Source organism: Tamandua tetradactyla, chromosome 7 (genome assembly GCF_023851605.1).
Source record: "Tamandua tetradactyla isolate mTamTet1 chromosome 7, mTamTet1.pri, whole genome shotgun sequence".
Lineage (NCBI taxonomy): Eukaryota > Metazoa > Chordata > Mammalia > Pilosa > Myrmecophagidae > Tamandua > Tamandua tetradactyla.
Window position 1 is genome coordinate 40,525,396 of NC_135333.1, and position 26,189 is coordinate 40,551,584.

The following is a 26,189-nucleotide window of genomic DNA, read 5'->3' on the forward strand; positions in this document are numbered from 1 at the left end:
AAATATTTTTTCTTTTTTTTTTTGTATGCTGCATAACAGGGTCACATTTCATTCTTTCTCCATGTGAGTATCCTGTTATTGCAGCACCGTTTGTTGAATTTTTGTTTGTTTCTTTGTTTGTTTATGGGGGGGAAGTACATGAACTGGGACTCGAACCCAGGTCTCCTGCATGGCAGGCATGAATTCTACCACTGAACTACCCTTGCACTCCCAGCAAATACTTTCTAGGAGGCTGGCTGGTAAACATTTTAGGCCTTGCGGGGCCACATGCAATCTCCACCACATTCTTCTTTGTTGCTTTTTCTTATTGCAAGTCTTTGAAAATGTAAAATCCATTCGTAGCTTGGGGATTTGGCCCCTGTATTAGTCAGGACTTTTCCAACTGCAAATGGCAGAGGCCAAGCTGCAAGCAAAAAAGTAGAGGGGTTAGGTGGGTGCAGGAGGGAAAATAGTCGATTCACACAAAAGTTTAAGGCCTTGTGGTTTCAGGCATAACTGGATCCAGGACTCAGATAAAATTCACAGTGATTTCCATCTCTCCTTCTCTCAGTTCTCTTTATCTAAGCATTAGCCTCCTTCTCCGCAGGCCCTCTCCATGCAGTGGCCTCTCAGAGCCCCAGCTTCCATCTTGCAACTTAAAAACCCCAGAAGGAAAGACCTTCTCTTCCCCAAGGCCCAAGGTGCAAGATGGCTGTGGTTCCTCCTGATTGGCTGGCGTGGGTCACATGTCCACCCCTGTACCAATTGCTGTGGCTGAAGAGGACGGCCCTGGGCCAGGTCACATGATCATTACCATGGGGAAAACTGGGGTGCTCTGAGCAGGAGTAGGGGGGTGAATGCCGCCAGGACAAACTGCCAGTGTCCATTACGTGTTCCAAAAGTTTCATTTAACAAGCACTTACATAGCGCTGTGAGTCAGGCACCATTTAACCTTCCGAATAGCCTTGTGATGAGGGAATTATCACCCCCCTTTACAGATGAGGAAACCGAGGCACAGAGAGCTAAGGAGCTTTCCCAGGAACTTGAGGGTGATCAGATATTAGAAATTGACTATAGCATGTTACATCAATAGGTCAATGAAAAAAGTTCACCAAATTGTCTCCAACAAGTGCCTGAAACTGTAGAGCTGTGTTCCAGTAGCCACGCTTCTTAAAGATGATCGTATAATGATGTCGCTTTCGCAATGTGACTGTGTGATTGTGAAAACCTTGTGTCTGATGCTCCTTTTATCTATGGTATGGACAGGTAAGTTAAAAATATGGATTAAAAATAAATAATAGGGGGAAGTTAAAAAGATAATAATAGATGGATATATGGGGGGAAATGTACCTATTGCAAACTATGGGTTATGGTTGACAGAAATATTTTAATATTCTTTCATAAACAGTTAACAAATGTACCACACCAATACTATCAGTCAGTGGGTAGGACGGGGGAGGGATAAGGGGTATAGGAGCATTTGGGTTTTATTTTTAACTTTGATTACCTTTCTGGGGTAATGAAAATTTTCCAAAATTGATCATGGGGATATATGCACAACTAGTGATGATACTGTGAGCCGGTGATTGTACTTCAGATGGTCTGTATGGGGTGTGAGTGTATCTCAATAAAAGTTGTATTAAAAGAAAAAAATTGTCTCCAATGATGCTGAAAAGGTATCGAGTGAAATTCAATGTTCCTGATTTGAAAAGGCAGACACACAGACACACACACAGACACACACACACACTTTCATAGGAAACTCGGACTAGAAATCCACTTTAACAGCGTGAGAAGCACACTTGGACTTTGCCATCTTCCTTCCCGCTTGATCCTCGAGGCCGGGCCTTCGAGCCACCCGAGCCCTGGACTCCTTCCTAGCCTGCGTCCTGGCACCTGCAGCCTCGTGTCCAGTGCAGCTGTGGTCCGTGGTTCGGTCCTGCCTCTGTGCCTTGGTCTACCCTGGTCCCCAATCTGGAATCCTTTCCCCCTCCCCTCCGCCACCATTACAGCCCAACTGTGGGCCCTGACCTCCCGGGCCTACTCTGAGATCCCTTGGCCCTTAGGAGGGAGACTTTGCATGGGAGGCTTCAGGTAGAACCATCCAGCAGAAAGGGCTTCTCTCTGTCCAGAGGAGGAAATGGGCCCAGAGAGGGGCAGCATGCCACCTGAGGTCACACAGCAGTGGGAAGCAGACTCGGGGCTGCCAGGCCTAGCTTGGGGACCTGCCAGCTCTCCCTGCGGCCCCAAGCCAGGTTTTTCCGTCTGCCCAAAGGCTGTTCTGGCTGGAAGAAGGCAAAGGCAGCATGTTTCTCCAGACACGTTCTCTTCCTGTTCGTTCTCGTCTATATGAATCCGAGAGAAACCCAGGGGTGTGGGCGAGGGCCCACCTAGAGGGCGCCTCCTCATCCTCACCATCATTCCCCTGGGCCGAGGAGTCAGTCTGACACCTTTGGAGGAAACAAGGGCTGAGTTTAGACCAGGGCTGGACAATTTAGAGCACATGTTTTTCACTCTGTTTGGGGTTTCTAACTTAAGTTCCCACCAGAACCCACAGAGCTCAGCTCAGGCCACAGCAGAGAGTTCAGCTGTGTCCCTGCCCCAACCCCTGACCAGGCCTGAGCCTAAGCATGCCTATTCAGAGAGGGAATGACATGGGAATGGGGGCTGAGGGGCTGGGTGTCTTGCCCTCCCCAACCCGCCCACACGGGACCTGGAGACCAGGGTGTCAGGTTTAGATAAGGCCTGGCCATAGTTCCCTCACGAGCCCTCTGCTGCAAGGGCCGAGGCTCTGCGTGGGAACTTCCAGCCTCCCCAGCTGCCCTGCTCCCACTCCAGGGCCCAGGCTGGGCTGTGTTCACCACGGACAAGGGTGCAGTGCACCAGACAACTCATGTGTGTGTGTGTGCATGTGTGTGTCCCACACCCCTTCTCTTCCTGCTCTTTCAGTGGGGGTAAACTTGAACCTACCCTATGTCCTCTGACAGCTGGGGTGACAAGATCCAGGTTTGAGATCAGTTAGTGGCACATAATGAAATAATTGTGCCTTATCAAAAACAAGAAACAAGGGATTTGGATGTTGGCAATTGTTATTATTAAGTTCACCTGGACATAAACTCCTTGCGGTTAGGGGCCACACTTCATTTCCCTGTATTTCCTTCATAGAGCTCAGACTTGGGGGGCAGTAAGCATTTATCATTCTTGCACTTGTTCGTATTTAACACTTCAAGAAGAGCTGTGTCGTACGCCCATTTAATGCTTGTGCAAAAAAATAAAAGAGGAAAATCATTTAAACATTAAAAATACCAGAAAGATCCCGGTTTGAGCTCAGGGGAGTAGGAGGCCCCTGTCCAGCCCAGATTGAAGGGGCTTCTGATTGCCCACTTGCCGTGACCCCCCATGGAGAGAGGAGATGGGCCACCCTGAGTCCCCTGGCCGAGAGCCCTCCATCGGTGTCGCCTCAACCCTCCGAGCATGAGGCTGCAGGGACCAAGGTGAGCCCCAAAGGGCCCTGAGAGCTGGGTGCAGAGCCTGGAGCTCAGACCCCCAGGCAAGGGCCAAGTCCCGTGTCGCTCGCCACAGTCCCTGCTGGGCTCTCTCAACCTCAGCACCACTTGCATTCTTCGTGGGGGAGGGCTGCACCTCACAGGATGTTTAGCAGCATCCCCAGCCGATAGCACCCCTGTCCCCAAAGGTGACAACCAAAAATGTTCCCAGAGGTTGCCAAATGTCCCTGGGATGGGGGGAGCTGCATAATCGCCTCTGATTGAGAAGCACTGGGGTGAGCTGTGAGATGGGGTTTTGGTGAGAGAAGGACCCTGGCTCAGTCATCACCTAGGGCCTGGCCTGGGAGGTAGAGGCCAGGGTGGGTCACAGGAGTGGCTGAGCTCCAGTTTGCAGGAAGTAGAAAGCAGCCCAGACAAGCAATATCATCTTAAACAAGAGGTGAAGATTTTGCACCACGTCTGTTCACATTCCACTGATTCTAATCAGTGAAAGCCACACCTAGCTGCAAGGCAGGCTGGGAACTGGGGCCTTGGGCCAGGACCAGCTTCCTCCGCGCCCCGAGAAAAAGTGGACAAAGGGTTCTGGAGGACAGAAGGCAGCCCCGTCACTCCCCTTCAGACCTGGTCCCCACCATGGGCCCTTCCGCCCAATCACCTGACACCTCCCCAGGATACTCATTTCTCTTCCTGCAGAGCTCTTCCAGGCCTTTGACTCAAGAGTCCCGAGCCTAGAGTGTATAGCCCTTACTGCTCAGCCCAGCACGGGAGACTTCTCCGTACCCTCCAACCCAGTCCAACCATGGGCAGTTCCCCAATCGGTCACACCTCCAGCTTTCACCCATGTGGTTCTGTCAACACAGACACTACACCAGTTCTGATTAGCAAAACTCAACAACAGCAAAACTCAAAATGGAAGTGCTTAAACAAGATAAATGTGTATTTTTCCCCATACCAAGCAGGGAATCAGGTTCCTGCCAGCTCATTGCTCTGCCTTCCTGAGCATGTGGCCCTTCTCCTCAGGATCCAAGATAGCTGCTAGAGGTCCTGCCATTGCATCTGCCTTCCAGGCTGCTGAACAGAGGAAGGACCAAAGAAAGACATGCCTCTTCCCATTCCTGGAAATACCACTTGACACTCCCACTTACTTCTCAGTGGCCAGAAGTTGGTCACATAACCATACCTAGCTACAAGGGAAGCTGGAAAATGTCATCTTTTAGCAGAGCATCAATATGCCCAAATAAAAATGGAACTCTTTCAAAGGAGGATGGGGAGGTGGATATTTGGGCACACAATTAGCTGTTTCTTCCAGACCCACATATCCCCACACTGTGATCTACCAGGATGCCCTCTTCCTGGGTCCACCCAGCCTGTGGGTACCACAGATTCCTCCCTGGCCATTCAGGAGCTCCATTGGGGCAAAGCGAGGCTCTGCCTGTGCTCAAGGGAGAAAGAAACAGGCATGACACCCTCGCCTCCATCCTGCTCCCCCTCTGCCAGCCTTCCCTGGTCTCAGGAGACCCTCGTGAGACCCCTCTGGACAAATCTAGCCAAAACAGCTGATGTGGGGGCAGGGAAGCAAGGGGAGAGGGTTCATCATCTAATGCAAACACTTTAATTTCTCCCCATCATCACTCTAGGACTACTTTAACGTCATGCATTTTCCATGCCTCCTAAATCAAGTGTGTTTTTTAGTAAACAGGACGGAATTGCTCGTTTGTGCAACCTTTTCATGAATGGCCAATTGTTTGGGAGGGAGCAGGTCACTTCTGAACCAGAGGTGAGACCTGACATTGGATGAACCATCTCAAATGTTAATGCACCTGTGGCCATAATCCTACTTGCCAGGTTGCTGTAAAAGTAGTGGGTTGTTTGCCCTTTCTCTCGGGCACCAAGAGCTGAGAATCAGCATCAGACTCCACCCATGACACGTGCACCCCAAGGAATCACTGGCCTGGCCCCAGCCCCCTGCTCTGACGGTGGGAAGTCAGAGGTGCAGGGAGCCCAGGGATGTGCCACCATCCCCGTAGGGTGGCTGCAGCTGGTAGAGCCAGACACGGGTCTATGCCTGGTCCCAGCCGGTCACACGGAATCCCTGCGGCTCTCGTGCTACCCTCAGGGCCAGGGGGAGGGGGCCTAGATCTAGCCCCAGGCAGCAGCATCGGGCCATCAGTGTGGACCCTTTCCTCGGCTGCAGCCTCGGTTTGCTCAGCTGTGAAATGGGAGGTTGCCCACCTGCTGTGAGCCTCCCCAGGCATGTGACCCGGTGGTGAAAGAGTGATAGAAAGAACAGAAGAAGCAAAAGAAAAAGGGGATGGGTCTGCATGTTCCCTCAAGTCTTGCACCCTCACTGAGTCGTGCCCCCCACCCCCACCCCAGCCCTGTCCACTGCAGAGATGACGAGGGTGGCGCTGGATGGTTCCCAGTGGGTGGGCAGCTAAGAGGCCCTGGGATGGCCGCTTTGGAAACTGGCACCTCTGCATGCTCCCGAGGTCCCCGGGCCTGCCGGCTTCTCCCTCGGCCACCTCGTCCCGGGGAACACTGGTGCCCACAGCGCAGTCACTGCAATCAACAGCACCCAGGACACAGGGGTGGGGTGGGGGGCCTCCAAGCTGGACCTCCATTGGCCCCTGGGCTTACGGTGAGCGTAAGCGGGGGAGGCAGCACTGAGCTGGTGGGGTGCAGGCTCTGTGAGTTGCCTGCAGAGACTTTCCCGGAGCCTGGCGCACATCAAGCGCTTGAGCAGACGAGGCGTCATTGCTGGCAGGGGACAGGAACTGCCAAGTCCTGGGGTCCTGGTAAAATGGGGGGGGAGGGGAATGGCTCCGGGTGCCACCCTGGCTTTGGGGAGCCTGGCCAGGGCTCCTCCTCACCAGGGAACTGAGTTGAGGGAGGGGGCCGGGCGTGTGTGGGGGCCATCTGAGGCAGACACCTGGGGGGAGAGGGCTGCAGGAAGACCCAGTCTTGTGGAAAGCACGTCCCGCAGGCGAACCCCGTTCTCCTAGCCCTGAAACCACACCCCAACCCTGCGCCCCCTGCCTGGCAGGCTGGTGGAGTAGTTTAAGCACGTGGAGGGGCTTGGCCCTCCTCTTCTTCCCTTCTCGCCTTAAGGCTGGGCTGGAGCATTAAAACAGATTCTTCTCAGAAACCGGAGATGAAATGGAAAAGATCCCCTGTGAGGTGGGAATGAGTGCGATGCCTTTAAAAGCAACCCCTTGAGCTCTGATTTTCTCCCTCCCCAAGCACCAGAAATGCGGTCCTTTGCACCATCTGGCCCCGGCAGAAACTGACCCAGGAGACACAAGTTGGGCTGAGCTCGTATGGGGTGGTGGGTGGCATGCAATGGGCAACCCTGGGTCATAAATCCCTCAGATGCAGCAGGCTGGGGCGCTGCAGGGTGCTGGGTTGCAAACGCATCGCTGCAACAGTTTGGTCCGTGGGTGTGTTGGCAGATGAGTCTTTCTCTGGCCAAGGAAGGCCTTTTCTCATCAAACATTTCTAAGCCCAGAGAAATGAGTGCAGGCTGCCTGAGGCCCAGGTTTCCAGTAGGCCCCAGGGCCGTGGCCCAGGCATAGCAGGCACAGGGGAGATGCTGGATGGTGTCAAGCAAAGGGGCCTGCTGCCACCTTCCAGCAGGGAGATTTGGGGCCAAGTGTTAGCCTCTGGGGTGCACTGTACTCACTGGCTCAGGGCAATGGGGCAGGTTCGCTGGCACAAATGACAGGAAGAAGAAAGGGGTGCTGCCTGAGCAGCAGAGCCCAGGGCGGAGGTTAGCCCCAGGGAGGCCTCAGACCAGCCTGTGGTGATCAGGGAAGGCTTCCTGGAGGAAGGCAGCCAATGCTGGGATCGGGGGGGAAAGGCACCACTCAAGTAGGGCAAGAAACAAGAAAACAAGAACTGAAAAATTCTCCTCTGTTAAACAAAACTTAAGCTAAAGGTCCAGATAAAGCTGAACGGAATGTCAAAGAACAGATAGACAACAAATTCATCCAGCAAGAAAACCCTAGATAAAAGAAGTGAAAGCAATCTCCAGAATAAACTAAGTAAGGTAATTAAATGCCTAGACGCCAGCAAAAAATAACAAATCACACTAGGAAAATTGAAGATATGGCACAGTCAAAGGAACAAACCAACAATTCAAATGACAAACAGGAGCTGAAACAATTAACTAATGTACGAACAGACATGGAAAACCTCATCAAAAACCAAATCAATGAATCGAGGGAGGATATAAAGAAGGGAAGGAAAGAACAAAAAGAAGAAACTGAAAGTCTGAAAAAACAAATCACAGAACTTATGGGAATGAAAGACACAGTAGATGAGATGAAAAAAACAATGGAAACCTACAATGGTAGATTTCGAGAGACAGAACATAGGATTTCTGAACTGGAGGATGGAATATCTGAAATCCAACAAGAAACAGAAACTATAGGGGGAAAATGGAAAAATATGAGCAGGGACTCAGAGAATTGAAAGACAATATGAAGCGCACAAATATACATGTTGTGGGTGTCCCAGAAAGAGAAGAGAAGGGAAAAGGAGGAGAAAAACTAAGAGAGGAAATTATCACTGAAAATTTCCCAACTCTTATGAAAGACTTAAAATTACAGATCCAAGAAGTGCAGCGTACCCAAAGAGAATAGATCCAAATAGACATACTCCAAGACATTTAATAATCAGAATGTCAGAGGTAAAAGAGAAAGAGAGGATCTTGAAAGCAGCAAGAGAAAAGCAATCCATCACATACAAGGGAAACCCAGTAAGGCTATGCGCAGATCTCTCAGCAGAAACCATGGAGGCAAGAAGACAGTGGGATAATATATTTAAATTATTAAAAGAGAAAAACTGCCAACCAAGAATTCTATATCCAGCAAAATTCTCCTTCAAAAATGAGGGAGAAATTAAAACATTTTCAGACAAAAAATCACTGAGAGAAGTTGTGACCAAGAGACCAGCTCTTCAAGAAATACTAAAGGGAACACTAGAGACAGATACGAAGAGAGAAGAGAGAGGTGTGGAGAAGAGTGTAGAAAGGAAGACTATGAGTAAAGGTAAAAAGAAGGAAAATTAGATATGACATATAAAATCCAGAAGGCAAAATAGTAGAAGAAAGTACTATCCATGCAGTAATAACACTGAATGTTAATGGATTAAACTCTCCAATCAAAAGACATAGTCTGGCAGAATGGATTGAAAAACAGGACCCATCTATATGCTGTCTCTATTCAAAGGACATGAGGCCAAGGACACAAATGGACATTTACACACCAATGTTTATAGCAGCATTATTAACAATTACCAAGAGATGGAAACAGCCAAAATGTCCATCAACAGACAATTGACTAAACAAACTGTGACATTTACATAAGATGGAATATTATGCAGCTGTAAGACAGAATAAACTTATGAAGTATGTAACAACATGAATGGACCTTAAGGACATTATGCTGAGTGTGATTAGCCAGAAACAAAAGGACAAATACCGTATGGTCTCATTGATATGAACTGACGTTAGTGAATAAACTTGGAATATTTCCTTGGTAACAGAGACCATCAGGAGATAGAAATAGGGTGAGATATTGAGTAATTGGAGCTGAAGGGATACAGATTGTGCAACACGGTTGAATATAAAAACTCAGAAATGGACAGCACAATACTACCTAACTGTAATACAATTATGTTAAAACACTGAATGAAGCTGCATGTGAGAATGATAGAGGGAGGAGGGCTGGGGACATAAATGAAATCAGAAAGAAAGATAGACGGTAAAGATCGAGATGGTATAATCTAGGAATGCCTAGAGTGTATAATAATAGTGAAATGTACAATGTACAAATTTTTAAAATGTTTTTGCATGAGGAAGAACAAAGGAATGTCATTATTGCAGGGTGCTGAAAATAGATGATAATTAATACTTTAAAATGTCACCTTATGTGTGAGACTAAAGCAAAAAATGTTTATTTGTTACAAAATTTAGATTTTGACTAGAGCATTTCCTAATATAACTCATGTAGATAGTTTGATTGAATGTCATAAGTACTTGGAATCTCAGGCAGCACATGAGATTTTGTTGGTTTCTCCAGAGTGATCCCCCGATGAATCCCAGAATGATTTGATCAGTGACTGGAAAAGTATTTGCAAGCCCCCTTCGGGGAATGGTGAGAGTGGGGAGAAATTCAACTTCCCCAAGTTGAATTCTTGATATTCTCACAAGCAGTGTGGACAACCAAAGCTATAGGCTGAGCCCCCAGTCTTGGGGTTTGTTTACATGAAACTTAATCCCACAAAGAATAGGTCAAGTCTACTTAAAATTTAGGCCTAAGAGTCACCCCCAAGAGAGCCTCTTTTGTTGCTCAGATGTGGCCTCTCTCTCCAGCCAATATGATGAGCAGTCTCACCACCCTCCCCCTCTCTGCATGGGACATGAATCCCAGGGGTGTGGACCTTTCTGGCAACATGGGACAAAGATCCTGGAATGAGCTGAGACTCAGCATCAAAGGACTGAGAAAAACCCTAGAATGAGCTGAGAATTAACATCAGGGATTGAGGGAACCTTCTCGACCAAAAGGGGGAAGAGTGAAATGAGACTAAGTATCAATGGCTGAGAGATTCCAAACAGAGTCGAGAGGTTATCCTGGAGGTTATTCTCATGCATTAAGTAGATATCACCTTGTTGTTCAAGATGTAGTGGAGAGGCTGGAGGGAATTGCCTGAAAATGTAGAGCTGTGTTCCAGTAGCCATGTTTCTTGATGATGATTGAACAATGATATAGCTTTCACAATGAGACTCTGTGAATGTGAAAACCTTATGTCTGATGCTCCTTTTAGCTACTATATCAACAGAAGAGTAGAACATATGGAATAAAAATAAGTAATAGGGGGAACAAATGTTAAAATAAATTCAGTTTGAAATAGTGGTAAATGAAAGCGAGGGGTAAGGGGTATGGTACGTATAGTTTTTTTTCTCTATTTTCATTTTATTTCTTTTTCTTTTGTCTTTTTATTTCTTTTTCTAAATCGATGCAAATGTACTAAGAAATTATGAATATGCAACTATGAGATGATATTAAGAATTACTGATTGCATATGTAGAATGGAATGATTTCTAAATGTTGGGTTAATTTCTTTTTTTCGTTAATTAATAAAAAAAGAATTACTGATTGTATATGTAGAATGGAATGATATCTAAATGTTTTGTTTGTTAATTTTTTTAATTAATAAAAAAAAGTTTAAAAAAAATAGTAGAAGAAAGTACTACCCATGCAGTAATAACACTGAATGTTAATGGATTAAACTCTCCAATCAAAAGACATAGTCTGGCAGAATGGATTAAAAAACAGGACCCATCTATATGCTGTCTCTACTCAAAGGACACGAGGCCAAGGACACAAATGGACATTTACACACCAATGTTTATAGCAGCATTATTAACAATTACCAAGAGATGGAAACAGCCAAAATGTCCATCAACAGACAATTGACTAAACAAACTGTGACATTTACATAAGACGGAATATTATGCAGCTGTAAGACAGAATAAACTTATGAAGTATGTAACAAATGAACGGACCTTAAGGACATTATGCTGAGTGTGATTAGCCAGAAACAAAAGGACAAATACCGTATGGTCTCATTGATATGAACTGACATTAGTGAATAAACTTGGAATATTTCCTTGGTAACAGAGACCATCAGGAGATAGAAATAGGGTAAGATATTGGGTAATTGGAGCTGAAGGGATACAGATTGTGCAACAGGACTGAATATAAAAACTCAGAAATGGACAGCACAATATTGCCTAACTGTAATACAATTATGTTAAAACACTGAATGAAGCTGCATATGAGAATGATAGAGGGAGGAGGGCTGGGGCATAAATGAAATCACAAAGAAAGATAGATGATAAAGATTGAGATAGTGTAGTCTAGGAATGCCTAGAGTGTATAATGATAGTGACTAAATGTACAAATTTTTAAAATGTTTTTGCATGAGGAAGAACAAAAGAATGTCATTATTGCAGTGTGCTGAAAATAGATGGCACTTAATATTTTAAAATTTCAACTAATGTGTGAGACTAAAGCAAAAAATGTTTATTTGGTACAAATCTATACTTTGACTAGTGCATCTCCTAATATAACTTATGTAGATAGTTGATTGAACACCTTAAGTACATGGAACTTTGTATAGGACATGAGATTTTGTTGGTTTGTCCAGGTGATGCCCTGATGAATCCCAGAGTGATCTGATCAGTGAGTGGAAAAGTATTTGCAAAGTCCCCTTCAGGGAATGGTGAGAACGGGAGAAAACTCAACTTCCCTAAATTGAATTCTTGATATTCTCACAAGCGGTGTGGACAACCAAAGCTATAGGCTGAGCCCCCAGTCTTGGAGTTTATTCATATGAAATTTAACCCTACAGGGGATAGGTCAAGCCTACTTAAAATTAAGCCTAAGAGTCACCCCCAAGAGAACCTCTTTTGTTGCTCAGATGTGGCCTCTCTCTCCAGCCAACACAGCAAGCAGACTCACCACCCTCCCCCTGTCTACGTGGGACATGACTACCAGGGGTGTGGATCTTCCTGGCAGCGTGGGACAGAAATCCCAGAATGAGCTGAGATTCAGCATCAAGGGATTGAGAAAAACTCTAGAATGAACTGAGACCCAGCATCAAGGGATTGAGAAAACCTTCTTGACCAAAAGGGGGAGGAGTGAAATGAGACAAAGTGTCAATGGCTGAGAGATTCCAAAAAGAGTCGAGAGGTTATCCTGGAGGTTATTCTTACGCATTAAGTAGATATCACCTTGTTATCCAAGATGTAATGGAGAGGCTGGAGGGAACTGCCTGAAAATGTAGAGCTGTGTTCGAGTAGCCATGTTTCTTGATGATGATTGTATAATGATATAGCTTTCACAATGTGACTGTGTGATTGTGAAAACCTTGTGTCTGAAGCTCCTTTTATCTACCTTGTCAACAGATGAGAGGAACATATGGAATAAAAATAAATAATAGGGGGAACAAATGTTAAAATAGATTTAGCTTGAAATGCTAATGATCAATGAAAGGGATCAGTAAGGGGTATGTATGGCCTGTAAAATTTTTTTTTTCTGTTTGTTATATTTTTCTGTTGTCGTTTTATTTCTTTTTCTGAATTGATGCTAATGTTCTGAGAAATGATCATGATGATGAATATGCAACTATTTGATGATATTGTGAATTGCTGAGTGTATGTGTTGGGAATGTTTGTTTCTTGTAATTTTTTTTAATTAATAAAAAATTAAAAAAAAAAAAAAGAAAGAAAAGAAAAGAGCTCTCTTTCACCTGCAGGGTTCAGTTTGGAAACTGCATTAGCCGCCATCACAGTACAGGTCCTATAAGGACAGGAGGTGCCTGCCTGGGCCTCAGTTTCCCCTAGAAGTAACGGGGAACAGGGACAGTATTAGTGACCTAGCTCCAGGACACATTCCCAGCTCCACTTTCTCAGTCCTGGGCTCTGGAGCTCCTTTCTGTGTGTGCAGGTGCAGGGTTGGGGCGGTCAAGGGGGCTTTCTCTATTCTCCTGGGTGAGGGGTGGAATCGGGTCTGCGACCAGCAGTCGGTCAGGCATGAGAGGCACTCTAGAAATGAGCAAAGGTGGGGGCCCACAACCTGCCCTGTGCTCTGAGGCGCCCTGAACCTGCGTGCGCCCAAGTGTCCTGGTCCCAACCAGAGTCCACCAGGCCACCCCACCCCCCTCAAGGCTGGCCCCGGCCCAGGGGACAGAGGCAACTGGGAGGAGAGGGGGATCCCTGCAGGAGGAGGGGCCTCCTTGCAGGACAACGGCTCCTGAGGTGACAGGCCTGGGGACACAGTGGCCCAGCGCCTAGCGCACATCCTTGCCCCCCACACACACACACACACATTTCCACAAATTGGCAAACCCAGAAGGCGGGGCCTGAGAGTGGGTCTCCTCCCCACGTTGGGGTCCCAGCTGGGTGGGGGGACGGTGACAACGCTCCCCCCCGCGAGAAATCAGAGGCAGCGCCTCACCCCGAAGGTCTCCTGCCCGACCCCCTGCCCAGGCGTTATCCCCAGAGCTTGGGGTCATCCGGGTCCTTTGCCTCCTCCCCATCCCCGCAACTCCCTTAGCTTCCGGCAGAGGGCGCCGTGCGGCAGGGAAAGGACGGTGGGCGCGGGGCCGCCAGCTCAGCAGCAAGGGGTGCCGGGCACCAGACCCCCAGGAAGGCTGGGCACACGGAGGGGAAGGTGCGCAGGGCGGGAAGGGCTGGGGTCTGGACTCCCAAAGGCCCGGCTTTTGGTACACTGGGCCGTGTGACCCCGGCCAGCCACCCAGCCTCTAGGCGCCTCAGTTTCCCCTTGGGAAGATAAGCGTGCCTGCCTGGGGTGGCGAGGAGCACCTGACGAGAACGCGCTTGGCTGCACCCCCACCCCACCTGAAGGGTGGTATTTGCATGAAGGGTCCCCTGGGGCTGGACGGGAGTCCGTAGTCCCCAGAATCACCCTTGCCTGGCTCCCTGCCCCGCCCAGGCACTGCCCACTGTGGCCTCCTGGGGCCCTGGGCCGTGGAAGACGCCCCCCACCCCCTCGCAGCCCGGGGACCCCCATACCTGGCCTTCCTCCCTGCCACGGTCAGGGCTGCTCCGCACAGGGCGAGGGCCGTCCCCTGTCCCCAGCCGGCAGCAATTCCTCTCCCTCCACCTCCAGCATAGCCTCCTCTCTCCCCCCACTTCCGCGTGACTTTGGGTGGCCGTTTCCGAGTGGGCAGGTGGGAACATGGGATCCGTGTGAGATCAGACAGAAGCCACCTCCATCCTCCTGCCGTCTCCCCAACCCCTCCAAGGGTCAGGGGAAACAGACCCCCGTCAGCGGCCACCGCACACACGTAGGGGTGGGGGAGGGCGACACCGGGTAAGGAGCGGCTGGGAGGAGAACATTCCCCGACTGCAGCTCATTTCGGTCCCTTAGCTTTTTAGGTTTTGTTTTAATCGAGGTGAAATTCACATACCATAACATTCTCCGTTTTAAAGTCTCCAATCCCGTGGCATTTAGTACATTCACAGTCCGGTGCTACCATCACCTCTCACCCCATCAAGTCACTGCCCGCAGCCGCCCCCCACCCCCCACCCCCTGCCCCCAGCCGACACGAGCACCCATCTGGGTCTGCCCTACGGATTTACCCATTTTGGGTGATTCAGAGACGTGGAACCAAACACCCAGTGCTCCAGCTCCTCTCCCTGGTCCTAACCCTCTGTTCACCGGTTCCCCTGCGGTGGGTGCATGGGGAGGCCCCACCCTGGGGTGTGTGTGAACAAGCACCTGCCTGGCCCCGCATTCCCTTCCGGGGTATAGGCTCAGATGGGGGGGCCCCGGGCACACGGCCACTCCCACCTCAACTGCGGGGAACTCCTGGCCTGTGCACCCAGCGGGCATCCCGTGCCCCTCCCCACCGCCGGCGCCCGGGGTCCTATTTCTCTGTGCCCTGGACAGTCCTTGTCATTCTGGTTTGTTTCTTAGTTATTCTAGTTGTCCTAGTGGGTGTGAAGTGATATCTCCTTGCACTTCATTTGTTTCTCCTTTTTAGGGCTCTGCTCCTCTCCAGCAGACCCCACAGCATGGCCTAGATGGAGACCCCCAGAGACCCGGCCCGACCACAGGGAGCTGCCCATGGAGGGGCAATGGCAGGGAAAGGCCTGGGCCGGCCAGGCAGGAAATAGCTCCCTCCTTCAGGAAACTTCCAGAAGGCTTGGAGAGGGGGTTGGGGAGCAGCTCCTGCCATCAGGAAGCTTCCAGAGGGCACTGGCCGGCAGAGCAGGTGTGGAACGTAATAGGGGTCCCCCCAGGGCAGTCGTGGATGCAGGGACCCCTCCTCCTAGCCTAGGGGACAAGGGTGGGAGATAGGGTGTGGAGGGAGGAGACCAGCCACACACACATAAATACACACGGAGATGCATGTTCACATTCAGACACACGCAGATGCGCAGGGACAGACACACAGGGACACATGTGCAGATGGCTAGACACAGGCACACGCCACTGACCCACCCTTGGTCTCCGAGGTGCAGGGGCTGTACCGTCGTCACTCAGCCACCTGTCAGCCAACAGAGATTTTTTGAGGGCCCACTGGGTGCCAGGTTTTGTGTTAAAAGGCTTTGGAGTTAGCAAGATCAAGACAAATGTAACACCTTCCCCTTAAAAAAAAAGAGGTGTCTAAGTCAGGGGAGACACACACTGGGAGCAGCTCAGCCCACTGTCCTTGGGGCCAAGAAGATCCTGGTGCCAGACGGAGCTTTGCAGGCAGATCTTGGAGGCGTCTTGAAGGCTGTGCCACAGGACTGAGGCCTGAGGGGTGAGGAGGTATCACTGAGCTGGGGACCTGGGTGGGAGGTGCTGCTGGAAGGAGGTATGGTCATACAGAGGGCCCCTGTGGCTGGGCGAGGGGGGCCTGCACAAGTGTCAAATGGGCTGAGGGGGTGGGGGAGCAGGCCAGTCAGGGCCAAGGCCTGAGGAAGGAGATGGGTCCCTGGAGCAGAGAGGGTAGAAGGGCTGGGGGCCGCCTGACCATGTGGCCCGTGGTCTCCCACGCTGATTCAGGGGCCCTCCTGGTCCACGGTTCAGTGGGTAGACAAGAGTTCTGCTTCCAAGAGCCAGCCCTGAGCCCATAGGGGTCCACAGAGAAGGGGCTGTCAGCAACTTTGACCCAGGAGTGACACGAGTCCCCAGCCCAGGACACAGCCAACTGGCAGAGCCGTCCCGGTCCCCATCTCAGCCAGAGAGCTGTACCCAGAGGGGTGGCCGGTGGTGAGGTGTACCCAGGTGGCCCACACAGCCTGGCCAGAGCCTGTCTCCCTTCTCAGCCCCAGGTGACAGGTGGAACTCCAACAGTAGCCCAGCCCTTCAGGGCATTTGCAGAACTGGGAGATGGATGAGCAGACAAGAATATCGGCTTATGGTGTGTGCAAGGGTGAGATGACCATGGAGACCAGACAACCTGTGTTCAGGGGAACAACGAATAACACAGCCCATGAACAAGACCATCCCAGGCCGGGAGGACACTAATGCAAAGCTGGGGTCCGAGGAGGTTGTTGGAGCTGAGACCAGGATGAGGCAGCCTCCAGGAGAACTGGAGGAAGAACCTCCAGCAGAGGAAAGAGCCCATGCAAAGGCCCTGGGGTAGGAAGAGGGGCTTGGTGTATTGCCAGCATAGCCCCAGGGCAATGGTGGCTGGGGGGGGGGTGAGGCAGGGGAGGCCAAGATTTTCAGAGCCCCCTACCCCCACCCCACCCAGGCAGGGTCCAAGACCCTGACCGGATTAAGGCTGAAAGAAGGCAGCCTGACTCCAACTGGAGCCGTCTCCTTGGGCAATCTGGTGCCCTACTTCACAGCGCCTGGGTGGCGGGTTCACCCGAGGACACGCTGCCGGTCTTCTGAGTTCCGTCTTCCTGTAGAGCTGGGTGGGAGGAGGGCCTGGCCCAGGGCCACCCTTCCCCGCCAGCACATTGTCCTCCGGGCCGGCTGGCCGGAAGCCGCTCTTGTCCAGGGCGCGGGGCCTGGGGACGGCGGACCCAGCAGGCGGCTGGCGAGGGGCCGCCACGTCCACACAGGGAGGGGGCCCAGGCGGGGGCGCCAGACGGCCAGGGCTGCAGCGCATCCCTGCAGGCCCCCTGAGCCCCAGCCTGGCCTCTCCCTGCTGGGTCCTCACCCCTGCCATTCGGCCGTGGGCCTGCCTGGTGACCCTCAGGACGGCCTAGCCACCCAGCCTGGGGGTGACCGTAGCCCTGGCCTCAGGGCAGGGCCCCACTCGGCCAAGAGAAAGGGGAGACGGCCAGAGGAGAGAAAAGCCCAGAGCTCATTTACAAGTGAAATGACGCCAGGGTTGGCCAGCTCCTCCTCAAAGAAATTCAATCCAGCTTTTAGATTCCCACGAAGGCAGATGCTGCCACAGAGGCTGAGGGCCTGGGGCGATGGGGGGGTGGGGGCGGGGATTTGGGCCCCAGGCGTAGATGGGGGTGGGAGTGTTGGGGGAGTGGGGTGCAGAGGTCAAACCTAGGAACCCACAGCTGCTCTAGGTCTCCACGGCACCAATCTTGAGCTGGGGCCACAGGAGTGGGGACTGGCTTAAGCCAGGTTCAGGGCTGGGTGGGAGCCATCCCCACCCCCCCTTTGCCCCCAGGCCTGCAGGTCACAGAGCTCCACTCCCTCTCCCCACCCCTTTCAGTAAAGCTGGCTGGAGCTCAGCTGGGAAGATTTCATTTATCCACAGCTACATTTGTACCCAGAGCTCCAGCTCTGGTGAATCCTGATCAAAGGGGTAAACTGAGCCAGCTCACAGGTCCTTCTTGCCCTGACTCCTGCCACATCACAGAATAGGGGCTCCCGGCTTGATACCATCTGTCCAGGTTGGCGTTTTGGGGGGCTTCCCCGGGCAGCAGGCACAGGCCAGCCCTACCCAGCTGTCCTGAGCGTCAATGACCCCTCTGGGGCCTGGGCTTCCCCCAGAAGACCTCAGCAGCATGAGGCCCAGGAACCCTAGCTCCTCGCTTGCTCCCCACATTATCTGGGGCGTGGCCTCTGGCCCCTGGGCTCTGATTTATAGAGCTCCTTTTGCATTTTTTCTTTCAAATGATGCTTCAGTCTATTTTGAACCTCAGAAGCTAGGAGGCTTCTCAGTTTACCCTCTCTCAGGTTGGAGGCCCAGACATCGCCCTCCCCTTGGCTGCAGCCTGGGGTGGCAGGGATGGGGCCATGCACGGGGAGAAAGGCACATCCTCCACATCGGGCTGGGAGGTCCCGCTGGTACTTCTACAAGGGCGGATTAAACGATGGAGTCCCCATGTGCAGAATTGGGTGCCCAGTGTGAGCTTCCAAAGGCCTGGCAAACACACACACTCCCCTGCCTACAACCCTGTATGGCTCCCCATTGCCTCACTGAAGGCCTTGCTCCTCAGTGCAGCACAGCTGATTGTCTGGGGGGGGGTTAGTTCCCCTATTCTCCCTCCAGGCCTTTGCTCACGCAGCCCCTAGGCCTGACCAGCGCATGTTCTCAAGGCTGGGTTCAAAGTGCCTTTGCAGCTCCTTGGTCTTCTTGGAAGGGCTGTGTACCACCCTGGCCCTCCTCGCAGCCTCCCTCACCACCTGTTTACCCCTACACTGCCCTTTCTGGGTTGACCTTGCTCAGCCTTCAGGACTTACCTTTGAGGCCGCTTCCTCCAGGTAGCCTTTCCTGACTGTTCCCCTGCCTGTCCCCAGGACTTACCGTCATCACCCCATTCCCCCAGTTAGATGGTGAGTTTCCCCTGGAGCAGGGACCTGGGACCATGGGAGGGGCATCAGCATGGGGTCTGCCCCCCTGGCAGCTCAAATGAGAGGGTTCTGCTCAGTGTTTGGTGGGGGACAGGGCAGGTGTCCAGGACACATGCTTCCTGCATGCTGGGCTCAGACAGCTCCAGGGTGACCTGTTTGTGGGAACCAAGGAGCCTGGGGGCCAGGCCAAGGGAGCAGATTAGCCACGAGCCCACACAAGTGTGGTGATAGAAACGACTCCATCAGCCACCAGTTGGCACCTGCTGTGTGCACTTTCTTCCTTAACTCTGCTTCCTCTCACCTTCATGGCCTTACAAAGTGCATCAGCCACCAAGGGGACATGGGTTCAGGGGGCGAGGATGGGGCAAGAGGGAGAACGCTGAGCTCAGGGGGTGAGCGTCCAAGAAGCTGATCTACTTTCCCAAGGGCAGAATTCCACATCATCAGGGGTAAGCAGCTGGGGGGACGATAGGGGCTTCTGAAGAACCGTGGAGGTTGAGGAGCCAGGGGCAAGGAATCAAGGATTATCTTGCCTGGAAAGGGCTTGAAAAGAGCAGGAGGCGTAAGGTGAGGGCGCAGTGCAGATAAGACAAGGATTTAAGTGGAATCGGAGATGCGCTCACAATTTTAATTCAAAGCTCCCCAGCAACCAAGGCAAAAAGGGAAAGCGGCCACTTATGCAAATTACTATTCCATGGGTAGAATCAAAAGGCATCAGGTCCTGAAGCTTCTGTCCTGGGGAAATCACCATGGGGAATGGTTGTGGGTACAAGAAAAGTTGGCATGGATCCCCCTTCTGTTCTACACACATTCCTGAACAACAGCGTTGGCCAGCCCAGGGCCGGGCTTAGGGGTCCCTATGCCTCGTTTCATCCTCGCGATGGACCAACCCAGTGGTAGACACTCTCCCAATTACACAAATGAGGCAGCAGAAAGAAGTGACTCAGTCAGGAAGTGGCAGGTATCTGGTCCTGTCTTATGCAGCAAATTAATTTTACAACGGTGCCATGCCCTCTCTCTCTGGCCGACCCTGAGATGCTGGACCACGTCCTTGTCACCTGGCCATCCCAGCCAGCTGCCTCCTGGTCTAGCTGTCTGACTCCCCGGGCGCTGCCACCACTGACCTCCCCCAGCCCATCTGAGCCCAGGGAGGACCCTGACCAGGCTGTCCTTGCCTTCCCTGCAGACAGGACAGAAGCTGAGCTCAGCCCCAGGAAGTCAGAGCCTCTCAGCGTGGCCCTGAAAGTCCCGGGAGAAACAGCGGCGCAGGGCCTGATGGGACAGAAAAGGCCCATCCCACAGTGCATATAGCGCGTCCTTCTGCACCTCCCCAACCCGGAGGGCCCCTCCCCCTTCTGTACCAGGCAGGGGTGGCATGGGGGGTGGCGCTGGTTCGAGCCAGGTGCCAGGAATGCAGGGAGCATCCAACCAAGGGTCCCAGGGTCCTGGGGAGCAGTGAGGACAAACTGTGGTGTCACCCCCACCTGCCACGGCTAGAGGAGCCCCAGGCACACACAGGCCCCAGGATATCTTGTCCCGAGGAAGAGAGACAAGTCTGTGGGCCCAGACAACTGAGCAGTCCCTGATAAGAGCTGTGTCTTAGCGTGCCTCTTATCACACCTATGTCTTGGCATTTCTTTCCGTCACTGCGTTTGCCAGGTTACAAATTACCTTGAAACAAAGATACTTATGGTCAATGTTTTATTATGCTCAATGTTTTATTATGCTCACAGATTCTGCAGATCTGGAATTTGGACAAGGCACAGTGGGAATGCCTTGCCTTGCTCCCCAAGGTTAGGGACCTCAGCTTGGGGTGACCCAATGGCTGGCATGATCCAGTGGCTAGCGGTGACTCAGTGGCTGGGGGTGACCCAGTAGTGAGGAGTGACCCTGGAGCTGGAGACGACCCAGTGGCTGGGGATGACCCAGTGGCTGGAGGTGACCCGGAGGCTGGGGTGACCCAGTGGCTGGAGTGACCTGGTGATTGGGGGTGACCCAGTGGCTGGGATGACTCAGTGGCTGGAGGTGACCTGGTGGCTAGGATGACTCAGTAGCTGGGGGCGACCCACTGGTGAGAAGTGACCCGGGAGCTGGAAGTGACCCAGTGGCTGGGGATGGCCCTGTGACTGGGGTGACCCGGACTAGTGGTGATTCAGCACCTGGGTGACCCAGTGGTGAGGAGTGACCAGGAGCTGGAGGCTGGAATCACCCGGAGGCATGCTCACTCCCACAGCCATTAGCTGAGCCCCCTCCAGGTGGCCCCCCACCACCCTGGGTTCTGCAAGGAGCACCTGAGAGGGCCTGGCAAAGGGGAGGGCTTTTGCAACCCAGCCTCGGAGCTCACATGGTGGCATCCCATGGAATTCTACTAGGGAAGCAGTCTCAGGCCTACCCAAATCCAAGGGGAAGGGACTTCCAATCTACCTATTGATGAGGGCATGACAAGTATCACACAGAATTCAATTAAAATCAATTATGAGCAAATAAGGTTTATTGAGAAGCAACTGTTCACAGACAGGGAGTTTCATCTCCAGAGAGATGAGCTCTGTGATTTAGAATCTCGGCCAGCCTCTATGCAGAACTCACGGGAAATTTACAAAAAAGAAATTGTAGTGGTTGGCTGTCACTTATGTAATCAACAGAGGGAGTGTCTTGTCTCAGTTTCAGTTTGGTTCCTTAAGTTAAGAGGTTTCAATCTATAGGTTAGTTTTAAGCTTTGTCTTTTGTGCTGAGGTGTTTTTCTAGCAAAGTCAGCTTAGAAAGTCCCCAGCTGATTTTTTCCAAAACTGTCCTTGGAAATTCCCAGTTTCTCAGAAAGGCTGTGGTTAAATGTAAAGTTGGGGGCCAGCTTCTTTCAAACATCCCCCTGTGGGTCACCTTTTTATGTTACTAGGATGTGACCATTCTCGAATACCATAAATTGTCAGATATCCGTCAGCCTTCTTCAGAGACTTAGTCTCGCTGGTCATTTCCTTTCGGGCATTGCGTTTGCTGTTTCCTGCCTCTTCAGCTGGTGCAGTTTAGTTTAAATTTTTCAAAAGAATTAACAGTATCTAGGGAATTTGAAACTTTTCTGAGGAAGGAGAGCCTGTCTAAGGAGCAGTTCCGGTTACATCTTTATGTTTTTCTTGATCTTGCATTTGATACGCATCAAGGTTCTGTTGGCGCTTGCTGCTCATCACAATCAGCTGACACTGCACACAGCGTACAAATACCCTGGCTAATAAAATGAGCCCCCCAAATATATTCCTCAAAAAGTCTCCTATGGGCCCATGAAGCCAGTTACCCAGTCCTGGAAACAAATCAGCCTAGGTGAATATACGGGTTTCTCCGAGGGAGTGGAATACCTTGAGTTATTATTTTTTTTAATTTGATTGAAGTCCGTTTCTATTATTCCAGAGAAGCTGATGTAAAAGCAGCAATGCTCATGCATTAAAGCACAGATACACACCTTGAGTTGTTGTTAATAGATCTAATGCACCTCTTTTTGCATTACCATTTTACCTAAACCATTTACTTCTGTCTAAAGTCCTTGAATAACACATAAGGTAGAATTAAAAGATGGTTTCACAGATTTGGATATGTTTCTAGCGGCTCTTATCAGTTCAGAAATTCCTAAACCAGGGAAAGTTTCCCTAACGAAGGCGAGGAAACCAGAACTCAATCAACTAAAGGGTTAGTGTTTCTTTCCAGTCCATGAAAAAAAGACCCTAGATTTAAAACTTGGCTAGAGTTTAAGGTCGTTAAGAATTGGAGATTTAGAACTAGATATCCTAATCCACAAAGTCCTTGCCACTTGTGGGGTAAAGTCTGTTAGGGTCGATATCCATAATGAAAATAGAATCCAGTTTCTCCCCAAAACAAGGGTAGACTTTTGTTTGAGTCGAACAGGACAGTATGAAGAGTGGACTGTTTAGGTCTGGCCAGGCCAGAGCACATCCTGCTGCATAAATGGTGGTACCTAAACTAGAGGTTGAGGGAGAATTTGCTAAAGGGGTTCCTGGTTTTCCAGAATGTGGGATAGAAAGATTGTAGCCTGGGCATAGTTTCCTGTAGCAGTGTGTATTAGTTAGGGTTCTCTAGAGAAACAGAACCAACAGGGAACACTTGCAAATATAAAATTTATGAAAGTGTCTCACGTGACCGTAGGAACGCAGAGTCCAAAATCCACAGGGCAGTCTGCGAAGCCGATGACCCCAATGGATGGCCTGAACGAACTCCACAGGAGAGGCTCACCAGCCAAAGCAGGAATGGAACCTGTCTCCTCTGAGTCCTCCTTAAAAGGCTTCCCATGATTGGATTTAGCATCACTAATTGCAGAAGACACTCCCCTTTGGCTGATTACAAATGGAATCAGCTGTGGATGTAGCTGACGTGATCATGACCTAATCCTATGAAATGTCCTCATTGCAACAGACAGGCCAGCGCTTGCCCAATCAGATGAACAGGTACCACAACTTGGCCAAGTTGACACCTGTCCCTAACCATGACACAATGCTTGCTACGAGATTTAATTGAAGCCAAGTGGCAAGTTAAGACTGTATAGTTTGGTTAGCTGTCCTAAAAATGTTTCATTAGCCTGGTTGCTCAGAATACCTAAGGGATATTATTATTGGGTTCTTGGAAAGGAAAGGGAGAAAGGGATTTATTATAAAAGCCAGAGGAGCCCTTTAAGTCTGTGGCCCATGCACCAAAAGGTTGATACCAAAAGGAATAATTTGGTGGCAGGAATAAAATTCTAGTGGGCTTTGTTTCAGTGGCATCGTGACACATCCAACAGTTGGAAAGATTAGCAGCTAAACTCAAGTCTCATATAGGTTATGCCTAAGGAGAATGGCCAAACTTGTGTGTAGGCAAAGACTAAGGAAAAACAAAAGCATTTTGGCATCTCGGGGTGAGTGACATGGATGTTTAACCCCAAAGGGAAGAAAACCAATAATACGTAATAATAATCAAAGCTGTAAGTGTTAAACTAGGTATACTTCAAGTTTAAGATTGCCTTGGGCTTAATTTGCTGTACTGGCAAAGCTGTCTCCCTCATGATGTCACCTGCTTCCGGGACTAGTTGGTCTTGATTCTTGGTTAGTTTTAACTAACTAGTTAGCTGACTCCTAGTTAGTTTAATCTGTATGAGCAGATGTCCTTACCTGGTGGTCCCTTGCAGAGGCCTGCCTATGTTGGGAAATAAGGCCGCAAGGGTCAATGTCCTTTGGCTGCTGCATGTGATTCAAGGAGGACCCGATATGGTCCCTTCCAACATGTTTCAAAGGCAAATTTCCTCCAGTTTCTTCTCCAATATACCCAGTCTCCCAGTGTCAGGTTGTGGAAAAGGCAATCATTACCAGGAGGAGGGCTTTGAAATGCCTCTCGTACCTGTTGGGAATGTGCTTGAAAATATTTCATTAATTCTTTGCAAAACTGAATTAAGGCAGACTGACCTAAAGCAGAACTGTCATATAGGGGGTGATGCTAAGGTTCACAGGTCGTCCAGCAATTATTTCATAAGGGATCAATCGGTGTTTCTTTGAAGAGGAGGCCCTGACAGCTAATAGGTCCAGGGGAAGCATTCCCAGCTAAGGCAAATTTAGTGTTCCTACATTGTGACTTTGGCAAGTATAACCCTAGTGGTAAATTCCCTGAGCTTTTCTTTCACAATTTCCCCACCAAATTCCCAGATCCGATCTGAATCATTTTATCACTACTGTGGTAGGTGGTAGTCTGTAAAATTCAGAGAAGAGGCATTTTTATGGATTCAGGAGGAGCCAGGCACCCTCCAGGCTCATTCAGGATCTGTTCTCAGGGTTTGTTTTGCATCCCTGATGTCTCCAGTTCAGTTTTTCCAAATCTGATGCTTCATAGTGGGCTTTAGAAAGTTCGAGAGTAGGAGTTTGGGGCAGCGGGACTCTATCTGGCATACGCAGTGATTTAAGGGAAATTAGCCTCATGGCTGAAGTTTTAATATAATGATCAGCCAAAGCACTTCTTTGGCATTCAGGATCCGTCTTACTGGTATAGACTTCAATTTTGACTACAGGTGGTTGTTTTTTGTAACATTGAAGTATTTAAAAGTTCAGCTACTTAAGGGCCATTTTTAAGGGTAGTGTCTAATGAGATCAAAACCCCCTTTGTTTTCACAGCATTCCAAAATGACCAACTGCTTCTGAAGCACACCTACTGTCAGTATACATATATATGAGCAGTTTTCCCCCGTGCTAGATGGAAGGCTTGAGTTAAAACAAAAAGTTCTGCTTGTTGAGCAGATTTCAAACTAGGCGGATTTCCATTTTCTATTAGTTCAAATTGAGATGTTGGAGCATATCCTGCCTGGAAAATTCCTTGTTCAGTTTTGAGATAGGAGCCACCCAGAAACAAAATCAAATCAGAATTTTGCAAGAGGGTTTCATTTAAATCCTTTCTAGAAATACTTAGTTCAGAGGTTAATACTCTGCAATCATAAGGGATGCTTTCCGATTCCAAAGAGAGGAGGGTAGCAGGGTTTAAAGTATTACATTGTTGAATCTGAACATGAGAAGGAGTTAATAATGAATCATAAAAAGTCTACTAGGAGAAAAATGTTGGGTACTAGCCTGTGTAGTAATTTCCAGATCGCCCTGTACTAGCTCAGCAGAAGCTTGAACCAGTTAGAAGTCGCAAAGTTTGGGGTTGGATTCACGCTTGCTTAACGTGACGAAGGCTTGTCCATGAACCTCAGCCCAGGTTAAGGGCTCAGAGGGGGTCGATTTAGTTAACTCAAAGAGGAAGCAAGTTTGGGGAAAGTTGGAGACCCACCGATGGCAACAGCTGGCGAGTCCCAGGAAACCTCTTGACTGACTTCTGACCTGAGGTCGGGGAAAACTTTGATTGGTTTTAAGTCTTCTGGGGACAGAGAAATCCACAGTGGACAAATCACATCTGAAGCAATGGGCAGGGGTTTGAGTTGGGTGTAATTTATCTTCAGGTGTTCCCCCGGCCATCCCATGTCACTGCATTTGTGACTGGGCACAAGGACACTGTCAGCTTCCCCACACCGTGGAGACCCTGCAGGCGGGATCACACCCCTCCCCAAACACAGCAGACAGACAGCGATGGCAGCAAGATGTACCTCATGGGGTCCCCGCCCTAGAGCACAGGTTGCACCCAGTGACTTTCTTCTAAGGCATAGGAGCTGCCAGCAGAGGAGATTTCATTCTGTAATTGGGTGTGGCTTCTCTTTGGCTGGCTTTGACAAAAAGAGCTCCATGTTGGAGGGGACCCCAGGGCAAGGAGCTGAGGGTGGCTTCGGCCCATAGCCAGCATGCTGAATCCTGCCACAACCACCGAGCGTGCTTGGGAGTGGGTCCTGCCCCAGGGAGCCTGGAGATGGCCTCAGAACCTCATGGGAGACCAAGCCCACAGCAGGGACTGTGCCCCC

The 26,189-nt window shown here is 50.3% G+C and overlaps 1 long non-coding RNA gene across 1 annotated transcript; it reads left to right on the plus strand.

Annotated features, from left to right (window-relative positions):
* Positions 1-13,637: 13,637 nt before the first annotated feature.
* Positions 13,638-16,638, plus strand: LOC143689609 (uncharacterized). Its single transcript, XR_013178848.1, has 4 exons — positions 13,638-13,723; positions 15,060-15,290; positions 15,680-15,824; positions 16,333-16,638. It is a non-coding gene; the product is annotated as an uncharacterized LOC143689609 (long non-coding RNA).
* Positions 16,639-26,189: the final 9,551 nt, after the last annotated feature.